The following is an 18,127-nucleotide window of genomic DNA, read 5'->3' on the forward strand; positions in this document are numbered from 1 at the left end:
TTGTTAAAGAATTTCATTAAAAACTTTTTAGCAAATCGAGAATTTTCAAAGAATTTTAATTTCAAAATTGATAAATAATTGAATTTTATAAAGAGTCACATTCTAATGTATATTTATGTTTCTTAGCGCAAAGATTAATAATTAAAATTTTTATTAGTTAATTTAAAAAATGATACACATTTAAAATTTTTTAATAAAATTCAATTTTCGCAAAGTTTTTCTAAAAATTCTGAAAAATAAGATTTTTGCAATTTTCCAATTTTGTTGTTTCAAGATAATTGAATTTTTATAAAAAAAATAATTGAAAAATTTTGAAACAATTGAAATTTCTTTACATTCTATTAAAAATAATTAAAATCTTTTAAAAAATTTTATTTAAATTTTTCGAAAATAATCAAGGGAAGTTAGTAACCGTAATTATAATTTTATTTTTAAAAATTTCTTCGCAATATATCCAATTTATTTTCATAAATAGTAGAACTCATTGCAGAATTTCAACAATTTTTAATACAATAATTTTAATTGAATTCTTCGAAAAATATAATTATTCTTAAAAATTTTATTAAAATTCGTCAAAACAATTCAATTATTTCTAGAAACTGTAGCAAAATTCTTCAGATTTACTTAATTCTTTTGAATCTTATTTTTAAGAAATATTCTTCACAAGAATTCAATTATTTTCATAAATTTCCATAAAATTCTAAAAAAAACAATTCAATTATTTTCAAAAGTAGTAAAATTCTTCGCAGAAATTCAATTTATACGTTTAAATTTTTTTTTATATTCTCAAAATTTCAATTATATTTATAAATAAATAAATTGTTCTCCAGAATTTTTAAAAATTTTAATAAAATTCTACTCATACATTTAATTATTTTCATAATCATAAATAATAAAATTCGTTCGAAGGATTCAATCACTTTTATAAATAGTAAAATTCTTTGCAGAAATTCAATTAATTTCAATACATTTTAATAAAATGGAATTAATCAAAATTTCAATTATAATTATGAACAGACAAGATTATTTAAAAAAATTCTTTTAATTCTTTGTTTAATTCAATCATTTTCCAAATTTTTAATTAAAATTATTTAAAAAAACATTATTTTCAAAAAATTTAAAGAAACTTGTCAAAAGAATTTAATTATTCATAAAAAATTGGAAGCCATTGGTAGATTTATTTATGTTCGAAATCAATTAAATTTAAATTTCATGAGAAAAAACCGGGAAAAATTAGGACAAAGCCGGGAATTTTGTTGAACAAAAATAGTAGACACCCTGGAAAAGTAGTTAAAGTAATTTTAGTTAATTTAACACTGTATAGTAAAATTTACTGTTTCTTATGTAGTTAAAAATATGGAAGTAGTTAAATCAAAGAAATAACTATAAAATTCTAATGCACCAAATATTCTTAGTTGTTTTAAATACTTTTTGAAGGTCAATACAAATTTTTTTATTTGCTTGGGGACTTATTGAAAGAACTAAGAAGAGTACTTAAATAAAAAGTATAGTCAAATATGCTAAGAAGTTTTTTTTGAGCGCACCTTCTTCTTAAAATAAAAGAAATTTCCTCTTTTTAGCCAAGTTTTTAAAAAATCCATGAATTAAATATTTCCGTATGCAATTAAAATTAAAGCTTGTGAATATTGTAAAGAAAAATGTAAAAAAAATTTTCGATTAAATGAACAAGCGATACGTTCAATATAGATAATAATTAAAAATTCTATTTTCTATTCAATAATTTAAAATGATGTTTTCTTCATATTAAGTTGGATTAGTTTGAAGATATACATATATATTTACAAGCAGTATATAGTCTTTTGTGCAACAGCTTTCCTACAATATCGAATATCAATAATTATATTCTATACAATATTTTCCTATATAATAATAATGTTTCCTAAGTATATTAGAGAGTGAAAATGAGGACGGAATAAAAATGAATGGCGCGAGACAAATAAAATAAATGTGTAAAAAATGAAAAAATATGCAGAAATAAAGAGAAGAAAAATGATGTATATATGTGATGTATAGGAGTGATAAATGATAGAAGGATGAAAAATCCAATGATGTTTTTCTACTGTTTGCCATTAGTAGAAAAGTGCAGGACCATTATAAAAGTTAGAGAAATGCCTAGTGCCTACGGGTGGGTGAATCTTTGTGTTTGTCCCCCAAAACTAGGCTCGATCAGTATCAGTGCAGTAGAGCGCATGCCAGTGCTTTATATTGAGCTCTCCAACCTCCAACTGCTTCAAATTTAGGGTAGAGGGAGAAACAAACACTGGATCTCCCCTCTCAACACCAAGATCGAACAAAAAAGAGAAAAAGAGAGCGAGAGCGAAAGAAATAAGAGCAGCTTTCGGCGCGGCAAGGCATTCCCGATCTGCAAAAGAAATATTTTCAAAACTTTTCAAAGTAAAAGAAACCATCTCGATATCATCAAATCATATTTAGACTCTTATTTGAATTATATATTTTTAAAAAATACAATAACATTTTTTTAAAAAAACTTTCTGAAAGCTCATAAAAAGTTTCAAGAGTGAATTCTCTTGTTCAGGTTTGCCACAAAAATTTAATTTTGTTTTTCTCTGATTTCTAGAAAAAATGTTGACTTTTTCCCTGACCATAAACAATATTCAGATTCACTCTAAGAATTGACACAAAAATTTAATTTTGCTTTTCTCTGATTTCCAGAAAAAATTTTCACTTCTTTCCTGACTATAAACAATATTCGCAGATTCACTCTAAAAATGATTTGATACTCAAAAAAATGTTCTATTACATTTATTTACGAATAAAATTATAAAATTATTCGAAAACATCAATTACTTCTTTTTCAAATAAATATTTATTCGCATTATTATTTTTCCACAGGAATTAGATTTATTCCAAAAAATTAAAATTCAAACCTTTTTGAAATTCAATAACTTTTAAGAATATTTTTTATAAAACATGAAGATATCGATAACTTCGAGTTTTCGACTCGGAGTGATCGATTTCTTCATGTTTCATAATAATTAAAAATGGATCAGTGATAAAATCATTATTTTATATTATACTAGCTTCTCCGACGGCCGCAAGCGGCCGTCTACGGTGCTAGTTTTTATATGTCCATTGTCCAAGTCCATTATTTCATTAATAATAATATTTAAATTTTTTCAGTTAATAATTTGCTTATTTATATTTGAAATGTTGACGTTTTTTTGACAATGCAAAATAAGATTTATTATGAGTACTTTCTCTTAACAAAAATAAAATTTATATATTCGCGCTCTTTTTAAATAACATACGACTGCAGCGCCACCTTCACATGTACAAACAATTTTAAAAACACCCTTCTATTAAGATTTTACATTCTCATTGCCCATTCTTTACTTCGATACTTTTCGATACATTCGACCTTTCCACTCCATGTCTTTTTTAAGAAAGGAAAAATATTGTTACTGTAATTTCTTAAAAATTATTTTCTTCATTTCAATTCAATTATTATTTTCTATACAATTTTTAACTAAAATTCGACTTTACATAAATTATTTTTAATAATTTAAAAAAAATTTTTTTTTTGAGAATATTTTCAAGTTTATTTGATTACAATAATATTATTTTCAAAAATTTTTGTTGCAAAGGAATCAATTACATTTCACAAATAATGAAATTCTTTATTGAAATTCAAATATTTTAAAAATCTACTATTTTAATCAAATTTCTCAAAAGAAATCAATTATTTAAAAAAAATTTAATAAAATTCGTTGAAAGAATTCAATTATTTTCATAAATAATAAAAATCTTCACAAGATTTCAATTATTTAAACAAAATTTAATAAAATTCAATACAAAAACTCAATTATTTTCATATATAGTAAAACTCTTCACAGGATTTCAATTAAAAATTTTCAATTATTTAGAAAAATGTAATAAAAATCGTTACAAGAATTCAATTAATTTCATAAATGATAAAATTCTTCACAAGATTTCAATTAATTGAAAAAAAATGTAATAAAAATTCATTTCAAGAATTCAATTATTCTCCTAAATAATAAAATTCTTTACAGGATTTCAATTATTTTCAATATAATAATTTTAAGTGATTTTTTCGAAAAATGTAATTATTTTGAAAAATTTTATTAAAATTCTTTGAAAGAATTCAATATCAACCAACAATTATTTTTTAATAATTTTTGCAAAAGTTCCTTTAAAATTTTCAAGTCAATTTGTATACAATTCAATGTTACGAAATTTCGATTATTCGGAAATTCTTCAATTGAATATTTAGAAAATAAAAACTTGAAATAATTTCAAAAGAAAAATTCAATTTAAAAAAAAAAATTAATTTTACAGAATTGTCAGTTAAAAGTATGACAAATTCATATTTTCAGAGATTTTAATTTGAATCCTTTTCAAAATTCAATTATTTTTAATAATTCAGATTTATAATGCTTTTAAAATTAAATTATTATCTAAAATTTTAACTGAAATTCATTTCAAAGTCAATTTTTATTAGAATATTTTACGAGAATTCAATTGTCTATATACAATTAAGTAAATAATTTATTGAATAATTAAATGTTTCTTAAAATTGAATTCTTATAAAGAATTTTACCAACAAATTTTTAAGAAGAATTACATTTTTCGATGAATTTATGATTAACATTGTATTAAAAATAATTGAAATTCTGAATGAGTTTTATTATTTACAAAAAATAATTGAATCACTATAAAAAATTTTATTATTTATAAAAACAATTGAATACATGTTAAAAAAAATGTATTTTTTATAAAAATAATTGAATTATATATTGCTAAGAAATTTATAAAAAAATTTGTAAATAATTAAATAATTGAATTCTTTTGGAAAATTTGAGTAAAGTACTAGATATTGAGAATCATTGAATTGAGGACAATTTTGGAAAATAATTGAAATTTTATCAAGAATTTTATTCAAATTTTTGAAAATAATTGAATTTTGAAGAAGAATTTTTTATTTATAAAGATAATTGAAATTTTGACGAAATTTAAAAAAAAATTTTGAACAGGATTGAATTTCTGCGAAGAATGTTATTACTTTTGAAAATAATTGAATTTTTGTGAAATTATGATTATTTTTGAAAATAATTAAATATTTGCGAAGAATTTTATTAAAATTTTTCTTAAATAATTGAACTCTTACGGAAATTTTTTTTAAATTATTAGATACTGAAAATCACATTGAATTGTGGAAAATTTTCGAAAATAATTGAAATTTTGCAAAGAATTTTATTAAAATTTTTTTAAATAATTGAATTTTGGAGTATTTTATAAACTAAAATTCTTCTATAAATCCATAATTTCAATAATTAATTAAATATAATATGTTAAAATAGTTAATTAATTTCAGAAGAATTTGAATTATTAAAATTTTTCAAAAATCTAAGTTCTTTAAAATTTATAATTAAATTTATTGAAAATTGAATTTTTCTAAAATTTCAAATTAAAACCTTTTGAAGTTCATCTATTTATGAAAATTGTAAACCTAACTTTTTAAAAATTTAATTAATTTTGAAATATTTAAGTATAAAATTATTTATTAAATAATTTATAAGTAATAATTTTATGATAGTTCTTCAAGAATTAAGTTATTTAAGAAGAAATTATATTGTCAAAAATAGAAAAAATTGAAGATTCTGTATTAAAATTCGTGGTAATTTTATAGTTTATGAGTCAATAAAAAAACACCAAAAATCAAAAATATTTCTCATGAAATTTCAAAAATTTTGTCTTAAAATTTTTTTTTAATTTTTTCTAAAAATTTAATTTTTTTCAGTATTTTAAATAAAAATTCCTGATTTTTCCCTGCTTTCTCTGACCTGTGGCAAACCCTGTTGTTTTCTGCTTTTTCGTATATAATTGAAGAAGTAGTTTCAACCTGAAAAAAAGTTAAAGGTACATGCGATAGTCTCAATAAATAAAGCGTATCTACATTTTATATTGTTTATATATTAACAATATATTATATACAATATTAACAATATTACATTACAATATTAACAATATATTATATATAAACAATATATTGTTTATACATTGTTTTAATTTTTCTTTTGTTTTTTGCAACTGTTTTTTTTTTTGTTTTTTCTCATGATTTTAAGATAAAATTGTCTATGCAAGTAAATGGCACTACATCTAATTACTACTATAAATATTGGCAACTACCATAGACTAATCCCGAAATAGGTAACTAAATAGATGCCTCCGTCGGATCTGAAAAATATCAGACCAATTATGCGAGGACAGGATACTAACAACAAGAGTCCAATGGACAAATTCAGGTAGAAATATGGAGACGCGAATGTAAGCGGAATGTGGTTGAACCTTTTCTGTTTTTTTTTTTTTTTTTTTAATAATCTTAAAATCAAAATTGACCCTTAATAAAATCTATCATCGTGACTAATCTTTTTTTTATCACTACAAAGTTGTCTGCAGCCGAAAAGCATACAGTAATTTTAGATTTTTAAATTTTTCATTATTTTCACTTTTTTCATCTTCAGAATAATAATAACAAACATTTAAAAAAAAAGGAAAAAAATTCTACTATAGAATCACAACGTTTATCCATTAATACGACAAATGTCAGTATTTCTGAGTTTCTCCTCTCTTTTCATTCAACTTTATTTTTTATTGTTAGTTCTTTAAGTGCACGTCAAATTAATTTACTTTTCTTAATCAACAAATTTCTTAATTGACTCACTAATTTATTTAATTAATTTATTAATTAACTAATTAATTGATTTATTAATTTAATTATAAATAATAATAATAATAATAATAATATTAATAACAATGAGACGGATAAAACTGAGCAGACTAGTAAATCGATTAAAGTACTTGTTTCGCTTGGATTAAATTATGGCATTAATGACTCTAGGTTTCTAAAATAAACCCATCGATAATTTCATTTGAAAAATAATATAATATAATCGTTTACTTCCAATTGGAAATGACTTTATTATGCAATTGCCTAACAAGTTAAATAATGCAATCACATAAAATTTGTTAAATAATCTTATCTAATAAGAATTTAAATATTGCACTTATTTAACAATTCATTTAAAAATTCAACACGTTCACCAGGGCGGCCTGTACCAGACGTGGAAGAGAAAATCGATCCCCTTTCCTTTTATTTTGCGCGTTTTTTTATTTTTTTTGGGAACCAAGCAGGTACATGCCACTTTAAAAGACACCTACCGAAATGTCGCATTGGTGAACGTGTTAAGACGCCTTACTACGCTTGCTTAAAATTCAAGTTGGCGTACTATAACTGCATATTAGGGTGGCCTGAAAAAACATTTTTTTACTTCCCTTCACACTACCCTCCAATTTTTGTTTTATAATCAAAAATATAAGATTCCTATTTTTTTTTTATTCTATCCGTGTCGACGACTATCCTCAAAAATTATGATATCCCTGTATGGAAATATAACATTCCAGGTGAAATTTTCAGTAAAATTTTTTTTTGTTCAGTTTGGAACATTGTTTTCTAATTTTATATCAAAAATAAGAAAAAAAATAAATAAAAATTTTTTTTTTTTTTAATTTCATATTCAATAAAAATTGTAAAAGTTACGATTTTTTTTAAATTTAGCTTTTTCAGAAGCCGAGGCGAGGACTTTTGAAACACGCTTTTCTCTAATACTACTAGAAGATAACAAGCTTCATACTCATCTACTAAAACCTACTATTTACTACTTTTTTTACGATTTCCTACTATTTGGATACTTTTTCTTAGATTCGTGACACTAAAAGCTACTTTTTCCTATGTTTGAAAATTTGCACTACATTAAATTCTATATAATAGTTGGAATAAAAAAAAATTCACAAAAATTTAAATAAAATTCTCCGAAACAAATATAATATTAATAAAATTCTTTCAAACGTTTCAATTATTTAAACAAAAATTTATAAAATTCTTTGCAAATATTCAATTATTTTCATAAATAATAAAATTTTCACAGGAATTGAATAATTTAAAACACAATTTTTTCATATAAAATTTTTCAAATAAAATGAATTTAGTTAAAAAGATTTTCATAAAATTCTACGTAGAAATATAATTTATTTCAAAAATTTGTTCAAATTTAATTATTTTTAATATCTACTAATTCAACAAAATTTACCAAAAGAATTCAATAATTATTTAAAAAAATTTTTTTAAGAAAATTCGTTGCAAGAATTTTAATTATTTTCAAATAGAATTTTATCAACAAAGTCTTAAATAATTGAATTATTTAGAGGAATTCAATTAAAATTGTATTAAAAATAATTGAAATTCTGAATGAGTTTTATTATTTACAAAAAATAATTGAATCACTGTAAAAAATTTTATTATTTATAAAAATAATTAAATGCTTTTGTAGAATTTTATCGAATTTTTTTTCAAATAATTTCATTCTTTTGGAAAATTTAATTAAAATAGTTGATTTTAAAAATCATTGAATTGAAGAAATTTTGACGAGAATTTTTTCAAAAAATTTTTGAACAGAATTGAATTTCTGCGAATAACTTTATTACTTTTAAAAATAATTGAATTTCTGTGAAATTTTGATTATTTTTTGGAAAAATTCAATTATTTTCAATATAATTTGAAAAAAATTTCTTGATAGAATTTAATTATTTTTGAAAAGTTTTCAACTTTTTTTAAAACTGTTGATAGAATTCACTTATTTTTTATAAATTTTGATAAACTCTTCAGAAGAAATCAATTTTTCCCAGTACAATTTTAATCAAATTTCTCGTACGAACTTAAATTTTCTTCAAAACAATTGAATTTGTATTTTTACAAATTTTATTATTTTTATTATTTTGATCAATTATTTTCATAACTAATAAAATTTTCACATGAATTCAATTATTTATCTAATTTAATTTTAATTATATATTATTTTTAAATGCAATTATAATTGTGAATAAATTGTAAATAAATAAATAAATAATGAATTCTTCGAAAACTGCAATTATTATTCTTGAAATTTTTATTAAAATTCTTCAAAAGAATTAAATTATTTTAACAAATTTTTATAAGAATTCAATTTTAAGAAATATTCAATTATTCAACAAATTATTTATTTTTGTATTTAAATAATCGAATTTTCGTAGAAATTTCTAATAAGATTATTGATTTAAAATTTTAGATAATAATTGAATATTAAAAGCATTATAGTGTGAATTTTTAGAAATAATTGAATTTTGAAAAGGATTCAAATTAAAATCTCTGAAAATATGAATTTGTCATACTTTTAACTGACAATTCTGTAAAATTAATTTTTTTTTATAAATTGAATTTTTCTTTTGAAATTATTTCAAGTTTTTATTTTCTAAATATTCAATAATTGAAGAATTTCCGAATATTCGAAATTTCGTAAAATTAAATTGTAAACATATGGTTTTGAAAATTTTCAAGGATCTTTTACAAAAATTATTAAAAATAATTGATAATTAAATTCTTTCGAAGAATTTTAATAAAATCTTCGAAAATAATTACATTTTTCGAAGAATTTACTTAAAATTTTACTAAAAAAATAATTGAAATTCAATAAAGAATTTTAATATTTAGGAGAATAATTCAATTCTTACAACAAGTTTTTATTACTTTTTTTTAAATAATTGAAACCCAGTGAAGAATTTTGTTATTTATGAAAATAATTGAATTCTTGCAACAAATTCTATTAAATTTTGTTTAAATAATTGAAATCCTGTAAAGAATTTTATTATTTATAAAAATAATTCTGTTCTTGCAACGAATTTTATTACATTTTTTTAAATAATTGAATTTTTTGAGAAATGTTTTTATTATTAATAGTCGTAAAACTGTAATAATTTAAAATTTTTATTTTGAAAGAAAATGATTAAAATTTTGAATAATTTTATTTAAGAAAAATATTTTAAAAAAGTGGAAATTAATTCGAAAAAGTGACTTTCTATCCAATAACAAAATAAAAAAAACGTCTTTTTTTTCACCATATAAAATTCGAAAAAATTGTTCCAAACAAAAAAAAATTTTTAATTAAAATTTCACCTGGAATGACCAATATGTTTTATTTTTTTATACTACATACAGCTACTTTTTTTTATAGTTGACCGAAAAAAAACTCCAGAAACGCAAATAACCCAATTTAAAAAAAATTTTTTTTTTATTAATAAATCGATAACAATTGCTTACTTTTAGAAAATGAATTCAACTGATTGCTCTAAAAAATAAGTTTTTAAAAATATTTATTCTCTTCTCATCTCTTTACAGAATCTCTAAATAAACATTTATCTTTAATTTCGAATTCTGTTAACATAATTTAGTTTAAAAGTTATTCAAAAAAATAATTAATACTTAAATTAAATTAAATGTTTCTTTACTATTTTTGAAACATAATATTATTTTTAACAAAAAATTATTTAAAAAAAAATCTTTTCTCTATTATTATTTAACAATGTTTAATAAAATTTAAAAAATATTGTTTGAACAAATTATTGTATTAAATTTTGTCAAAATATTATTGTTAGAATAATAATTTTGTCCTTATTATTTACATCTTTTATAAACGAAAAGAAATATGCAAAATAAGAAAATATGAACAATTTTCTTTGACTCATTTCAAAAAAATTTAATAAACAAGTTTTCTTGTTCAAACAATTGTTAACGTCTCAATTCGCTAGTAATTTTTTAATTCCGATTACAATCTATACAAAAAGTTGAAAAATTAGAAAAATTTTTTTTTTTGCAAATTCAGTTTGAATGTAATAATAATAAATTGTTTTTTCCCTTTGGAAATACGGTGGCAATTTTCACGGACTCGTCGACACGGACAAATAAAAATAAAAGAAAAAAATACGTGTCTTATTTGTTGTCACAGAACAAACTTAAAAGATAGTGCCAAGAAAAGCAAAAAAAAAGAAGTCACCCTAGTGCATATACAATGTATGTATACTCTTTTTTTTATCTTAAAAATGACGATTTGTTTTTTTGAGACCAGCCGGCATTTCGCTAAAATTTCCTGAGTGAAGATTCATGTTTGATCCGTGATCTTATCAGGCCGGAGACACAACAGGAACCAATATTCGAATCTATTGACTTTCAATTGGAAATTTGAAAACTCCACACAAATATACACATATCTATAACAAACACGACATTCTTTACAATTTTTCTCAATAGAGTCAAGACACCCTGAGTTTAAAAACAGGAATGCGACACGAACACTAAACGTGTCCCGCCATTCGTTATCCGAGTTTGTGCTTCGCTGAGAATCCAACAACCTGTGTTGGCTTTTTTGTGCGATTAAAATATTAAAATATTATACTCGGATGCGTTAAACGAGTCGGCTGGCCTCAATTTAATACTTGGAGCACCTAGTGTTTTTTTCGTTTTTCTTCTTTTCTTCTTCATCTTTTTTTTTTTTTTTTTTTTTTTTGTTATACTCAGTGAAACGTGTGCTTCTTCACAATTGCCGCCATTTTTCTTGACTTCACAGAGACTATAATTACGATAAATTGAAAAATTCTATTTTAACTGTTCACTTTTGAGACCAGCCAGCATACCAGTTGAAAGATTCCTGAGTAAGGTTTGATCTTTGCCGGTCCGCGGTCCGGAAAATTGGAAGAGGCCACTTTGAGACACCATAATATTAGGAGAATGTCTACAAATAAAATATTAAAAATTCATTGTTAGAATTCACATTTCAATTATCAATAAACAAACAAGTAATAATTAATTATGTAAAAATATCATTTACTTTTTGTTATAGACCGTATTAAAATTAAATAATATTGTTATAAAGAAAAGGCCTAGTATTATACTTTTTCTTAAAACTCCCAACCGTTTTCGAACATTATTAATAAAATTGTTCCTCCTTTAGAGGATAAACAGTGAAATTTTACAAAACATATTCCAACTATTGGGCAGACTATAATTTTAAGTAACTATAATTAATCATTTTAATTTTAATCATTTTTTTTTATTTTAATCATTTTTAGTAACTATAATTTTTTTTCCATAGGAATTAAGACTTTCAAAAATTTCAAATTCAAACCTTTTCAAAATTAAACAATTTTCAAAAAATTGTTAAAACATAAAGATATCGATCACTCCGAGTCTTCGACTCGGAGCAATCGATATCTTCATGTTTTGTAATAAATTAAAGATGACCGACTGATAAAATCATTATTTTATATTTTATAAGAATATTGTTACTATAACTTCATGAAAATTATTCTCATTTCAATTCAATTATTTTCTAGAATTTTTAACTAAAATTCTTTAAATTAATTATTTTTAATAATTTTTTAAACAGTTCTTTGAGAATTTTCAAATCCGTTTTTTTACAATTCAATATTACGCACTAAAATTTCGATTATTCGGAAATTCTTCAATTAAATATATATTAGAAAATAAAAACTTCAAATAATTTCAAAAAAGTTCCATTAAACTTTAAAAAAAATTAAATCTACACAATTTTCAGTTAAAAGTATGAAAAATTCAAACTTTCAGAGATTATAATTTGAAACCTTTTCAAAATCCAATTATTATTTCTAAAAATTCACACTATAATACTTTCTCTTTAAATTTGAATTAGTAAAAATGTTTACTATTTCGGAATTAGTGACTGACTTTTTGCTTTTAAATTAGTAAATTTTAATTAGTAGAAACGACTATTTATTGGTAAAATTTGCTAATTTAAAAGCAAAAAGTCAGTCACTAATTCAAATTAGAAAGCATTTTTACTAATTAAAATTTAGAGTTTAATATTCAATTATTATCTAAAATTTCAACTGAAATTCATATTTCAATCAATTTTTATTAGAAAATTCTACGAGAATTCAATTATTTAAATACAAAAACAAATAATTTATTAAAAAATTGAATGTTTCTTAAAATTGAACTATCATAAAGAATTTTATCAACAAATTTTTAAATAATTAAAATTCTTTTGATGAATTTTAATAAAATTTTTAAGAATAATTTCCATTTTCGAGAAATTAGATTAAAATTGCATTAAAAATAATTGAATCTCTGTAAAATAAAATTTAATTGAATTGAGAAAAGTTTTTGAAAATAATTGAAATTCTGCCAAGAATTCTATTAAATTTTTTGAAAATAATTGAATTTTGAAGAATGATTTTATTATTTATAAGGATAATTGAAATTTTGACAAGAATTTTTTTAAACTTTTGATCATAATTGAATTTTTGTGAAGAATTTTATTACATACTTTTGAAAATAATTGAATTCTTGAGGCGAATTTTAATGATATATTGCTTTTTAAATAATTGAATTCTTTTGTGAAATTTTATTGAAATACGTAGATATTAAAAATAATTGAATTTTGATAAATTATTGAAATTAATTTAATTCTACGAAGAATTTTATTTAAATTATTTTGAAAAAAAATTGAATTGTTAAAAAGAATTTCATTCAAATTTTTGAAAATAATACATAAATTATAGGAAGGCTTTTTAAAATAATTGAATTTTTTTTATGAATTATATAATAAAATTTTTAAGAATAATTACATTTTTCGAGAAATTCCATTAAAATTGTATTAAAAATAATTGAAATTCTGCGATGATTTTTATTATTTATGGAAATAATTGAAAACCTATATATGAAAATAATAAATTGAATTCCTGGTAAAAAATATTATTCTTCATGAAAATAATTTTAAAAAAAACCTTTTTTCCTTTTTTTCCCATTTAACGTAAAAAAATAATAATAAAAATATCTTTTGAAGAAAACACTTTCTTAAGCCCTTTTAAATTGAATAAGCTTTAATTTGAACCATCAAACATCGAAATCGACTCAGTCGCTATAAATAGCGGAATCGTGCTCCGCGCGCAAAAAGAAAGTGTTTCGAGACAAACGCGATTAAAGTTTGACGAAGAAAAAAATCGTATATGTAATGTTTGTCTACTGACACTTTTATGTCCTTTTGCCTATACACATTTCCAAGACTCTAAGTATGAAAATAAATCAAAAACAATGTTTCTGTCGATTTTTACCAGAACCTACCCGTTAACTTAGTAACCAAGACTTTGACAAAAAATAATTTTTCGATTTTGATATTATTGATAACAGTTAACGATTATATTTTAGGCGATAGTCGCAATTTTCAAAAAGTGGTTCAGATTTTTTATTTTTTCGTTTTCTTTCCTTCTATTCTCTTTTCCCTCATTTGTTCTGCTTTTTTATTCAAAATTTCTGTCATTGGCCTCATTATTTTTAATTTTTAACTTATTTTTAATTTTAAGAATGACATATGTATTTCTATTTTGAAATTTGAAAACAAATATTATATTTAGTAATATTGTATAATAAATATGAGACACTTAAAAGGTTAAAGGTTCCAGAGAATTGCCCATAAGTATAATTAAATATCATGTTTCTTTTCTACCTTTTTTCCAAATTGAAAACTTACTTTTTTACATTTAATATTTTTAGTTTTAAAAAGGTAAGAAACTTTCTTTTTCTTATAATTAATAAATTAAAATAAAATAACTTTAAAATGCTCTATATTTTTATTTTTTCCTGTTTCAGGTATTCAATTAAATTTTTATTATCCTCTCTGAGGATATTTATTTATTTATTTCTATTCTCTTATCTTTCCAATAATTGGACAATGCTTTGTAAGATTTCACTGTTTATCCCCCGAAGAGTAACAATAATAAGGTTTGCGCGAAACTAGCCTTTTTCATTATAACAATAGATATATAAAAATACTATATTTATATTGGTAACAATTAAGAAAAGTGAGATCAAATTATTGGATATTTTTTTCAAATTTAAGTACCTTAACTAAAACAGGGTTGCCATAAAAATTTGATTTTGTTTTTCCCTGCTTTCCAGACAGAATTTTGACTTTTTCCTTGATCCCTATAAGCAAAAATTTAAGGGGAATTCAATTATAAAAAGGGTTTTTCTTTAGAAGCAAAAATTTTATTTTAAACTTTACATTTTCACTAAATTAAACTTAAAATTTAATTTATCATTTTTACATAAATATTTTCGAAATTATGACATAGGATTAACTTTTAAAATTAATTTTGAAAATTGTTACTGTTTTTAACTAAAATATTTTCTAAATTAATTGTAATTAATAACTTCGCAGAAATGTAATTCTAGAATGTTATTATTTAAAATAAATGAGATTGTTTACAGAATTAAAAAAAGTAGGGTAATTGTTTTAAAATTTATTATGAATCAAAAGTTTATAAGGTGAAAATAATTCATGTAGTATTTAAGGTATTTAAGTTTTTTCAAAAATGTTTTTTTTTTGACAACAAAAGTGATTTCCCTGACCAATTTAATTTTCCCTGACCTGTGGCAACCCTGTAAAATGAAAGCAGAATAAATTAAAACGCGTTTCTAAAGTGAATAAATAAACTCTATTACTAGGCCGTAAAACTAACAATCTTCACTAATTACTTTTTTAATTAATTTAATATTTAATTAAAAACATAAATTCAAGGTTACTAATTGCTTTTCAAGAGTAAATTTCTTAAATAAGAGATTTGATTGTTTGAAAATTTTATGAAAATATAACAGCTCTTTAATTATTATTTAACCCTTTTTTGCGCTTCTTTACACAACTAAGTCCTTTTCACATTACTGGCATTAAACCATTTTTTTTACTGCGAACTATAAAAAGTTAGAATCTGTGCATTTTCAGTTTCAAGAAAAAGAAAATGTAGGTAAATTATTTGTGTTTCATGGAAGAATGTTGCATGCCAACAGTGTAATTTATAGTTTTTAAGCTAAAAATACTACATATTACATAAATATATATTTATATATAAATAATAAATGAGAATTCCGTTAGCAAATGTTGTCACTTTTTTTCTTCAAATACTATTGTATAGCATTGTTTGTTTGAGAAATTAATGTGCGTGTGGGTTATTATCATTTGTGAGTGAAAATTCTAGACTCATTGAAATTCACGTTATTTAGAACTAATAATTTATTTTCATTCTATTCAAGAATATTCTGAAAAGGTGTTTTTACAAATTTATTTTATTTTTTTTTTTTTTGCTAAAAAAGTATCTCATAATTACTTTAAAAAAAAAGTAATAATTACTTTTTTAGCAAAAAGAAAAGAAATAAAATAAATTTGTAAAAACACCTTTTTAGAATATTCTTGAATAGAATGAAAATAAATTAGTAGTTCTAAATAACGTCAGAACTCTGATTAATTGTTGATAATGAATTTTTATATTTTATCCAAAATTAAGTTTTAAATTTTTATACATAAATATTAGGCTACCAATACCAATAATTTTAGGAAGAATATTCTTTTGAATAAATATATTTAAGTAAGGATCTAAATATGTATTTTTTAGAAATAATAATCTTCAGAAACATCGAACTTTCAAAAATGACTTTTTTTAAATTAATAATAATTTTTACTTGTTACTTTTCACAAACATTATGAAATTATTAATGTCTCAGAAATCAAAATTTATAATTAGTGTAAATGTTGTATTGCAAAAAAAACGACTTTATAAATAAAAAATTTCAAACATTGTCACTTTTTCAAAAAATTAAGGGGATCTTTCATGAAAAATATAAATATTCTTTAAATTTCAAAAATAACTTTACAAATTGAAATGATTTTTATTACCTAAATTTACAATTTTAATTACAAAAATCACCTTTTATTCGATAGAAAATTAATTTTTTTCCGAAAAAAATGCTTCAAAAATAGTAAATATTAAAATTTTGAGGTGCAAATTTTTATATTTAGATAAATAAACATATTTTCTACAAATTTACAGTTGGGTTTTAGAATATTTAATCCTTTACGAAAAATAAAATTTTTTTAACCCAATTTATTTTATGACCATTGAATTCCTCGCGAAAAATTACTATAAGAACTGTTTTGGTGGTTTTTTAAGTTAATGTCTTCATATAACTGAAAATAATTGCATCGCAGTCTTCCCTTAAAGTATATAAAAAATCTTTAACAAATTTCATAGTTAATAATTAAAAATCTAACATCAGGTTTTCTAAAATAAAAATGGCGAATCTAATGTCAATCAATCTTTTTAAAACTTTACCAAATTCGTTTGTTTTAGTTATTAAGGGATTTTTTGAACCTCCAAATCCAAATTTCATGTCAGATTTTAGGTCATAATTTTTAGATTTAAAATTTAAATTAAAAAATTTTTAATTATTCTAAAAAATAGAAAAGCTTAAACTATTATTACAGTTATATTTTGGACGAAGAATTTCTTGTCTTTTAAAACTAGAATAATTGCAACAAATTAAATTAATGTAAAGAAAAGTTAAATAATTTTTAAATTTTGATTGCAAATCTAATATTTTTACTAAATAGTCTCATTTTAAATAAAGTGTTTGCTGAGTCAAAATATATTCAATAACACATTTTAAGCAATTTATTAATATAAATGGTAATTATGATTAATTATTACTTTTATCCAAATATGCTGTAGAGCATTTACATTGACCTAAATTATAAGTTTTTGAAAAAGATTCAAAATTCATTTTTAGAAACAAAGAAAAATAAATTTCTGCTATTTTTAGTTAGTTCTTTATTAGTTGATTACTTAAATTTATTATTATACTAATAACATTGTGTTTGGTTATATTTTTGTAATCCCTTTTATGGTCTCTTTGGACTCTTTGGACGGGATGAAGTTTGTGAATAAATAAATAAATAAAGTTCAGGTAAATTTGATAGTTGAAAAGTTTGATGTTTAAAAAAGTAAAAACTGACAATAAACCACTTAAACTAATTTTCAAAACAAACAAATGAATGAAGATAAATCTGCTAACGGAAGAAGAAATTTACGATTATTATATAGTGTAAATGTAAATGTTTTTATGTAAATGTATGTTTAAAAATTTTAAGTCTTAAATAAAACTGCTTAGAATTATCTAGGAACGAGAGTAAAATACTCTTTTATTAATTTTATAATTTTCCTTTTCTTATAGTGAAATATTGTAATTATTAGTCTGGGTGATTAAAATTAAAATGTGATTTTCGTGTGCTGCCCGAAAATTTTTATTTTATTAAAATTTTATTTTATTTTAATACCAGTTCTTATCTAAAGGTTTTTTAAGTCAATTAATTTTCTTAATTACTCGTTCTGC

At 21.4% G+C, this 18,127-nt stretch overlaps 1 protein-coding gene across 5 annotated transcripts in view; it reads right to left on the reverse strand.

Annotated features, from left to right (window-relative positions):
* Positions 1 to 10,463: 10,463 nt before the first annotated feature.
* Positions 10,464 to 18,127, reverse strand: part of LOC122502961 (syntaxin-binding protein 5) — a 44,012-nt gene continuing 36,348 nt past the window's right edge. For 3 of the 5 annotated variants that reach the window (XR_006301683.1, XR_006301685.1, XR_006301684.1), the window contains exon 4: positions 10,472 to 11,660. The gene's annotated coding sequence lies outside the window, so the exon portion shown is untranslated. Of the gene's footprint in view, positions 11,661 to 18,127 lie in introns of all 5 variants that reach the window. The other 2 variants (XM_043613320.1, XR_006301682.1) reach the window with 2 other exon arrangements.

This window comes from Leptopilina heterotoma, unplaced genomic scaffold (assembly GCF_015476425.1).
Source record: "Leptopilina heterotoma isolate Lh14 unplaced genomic scaffold, ASM1547642v1 Lhet_24, whole genome shotgun sequence".
Lineage (NCBI taxonomy): Eukaryota > Metazoa > Arthropoda > Insecta > Hymenoptera > Figitidae > Leptopilina > Leptopilina heterotoma.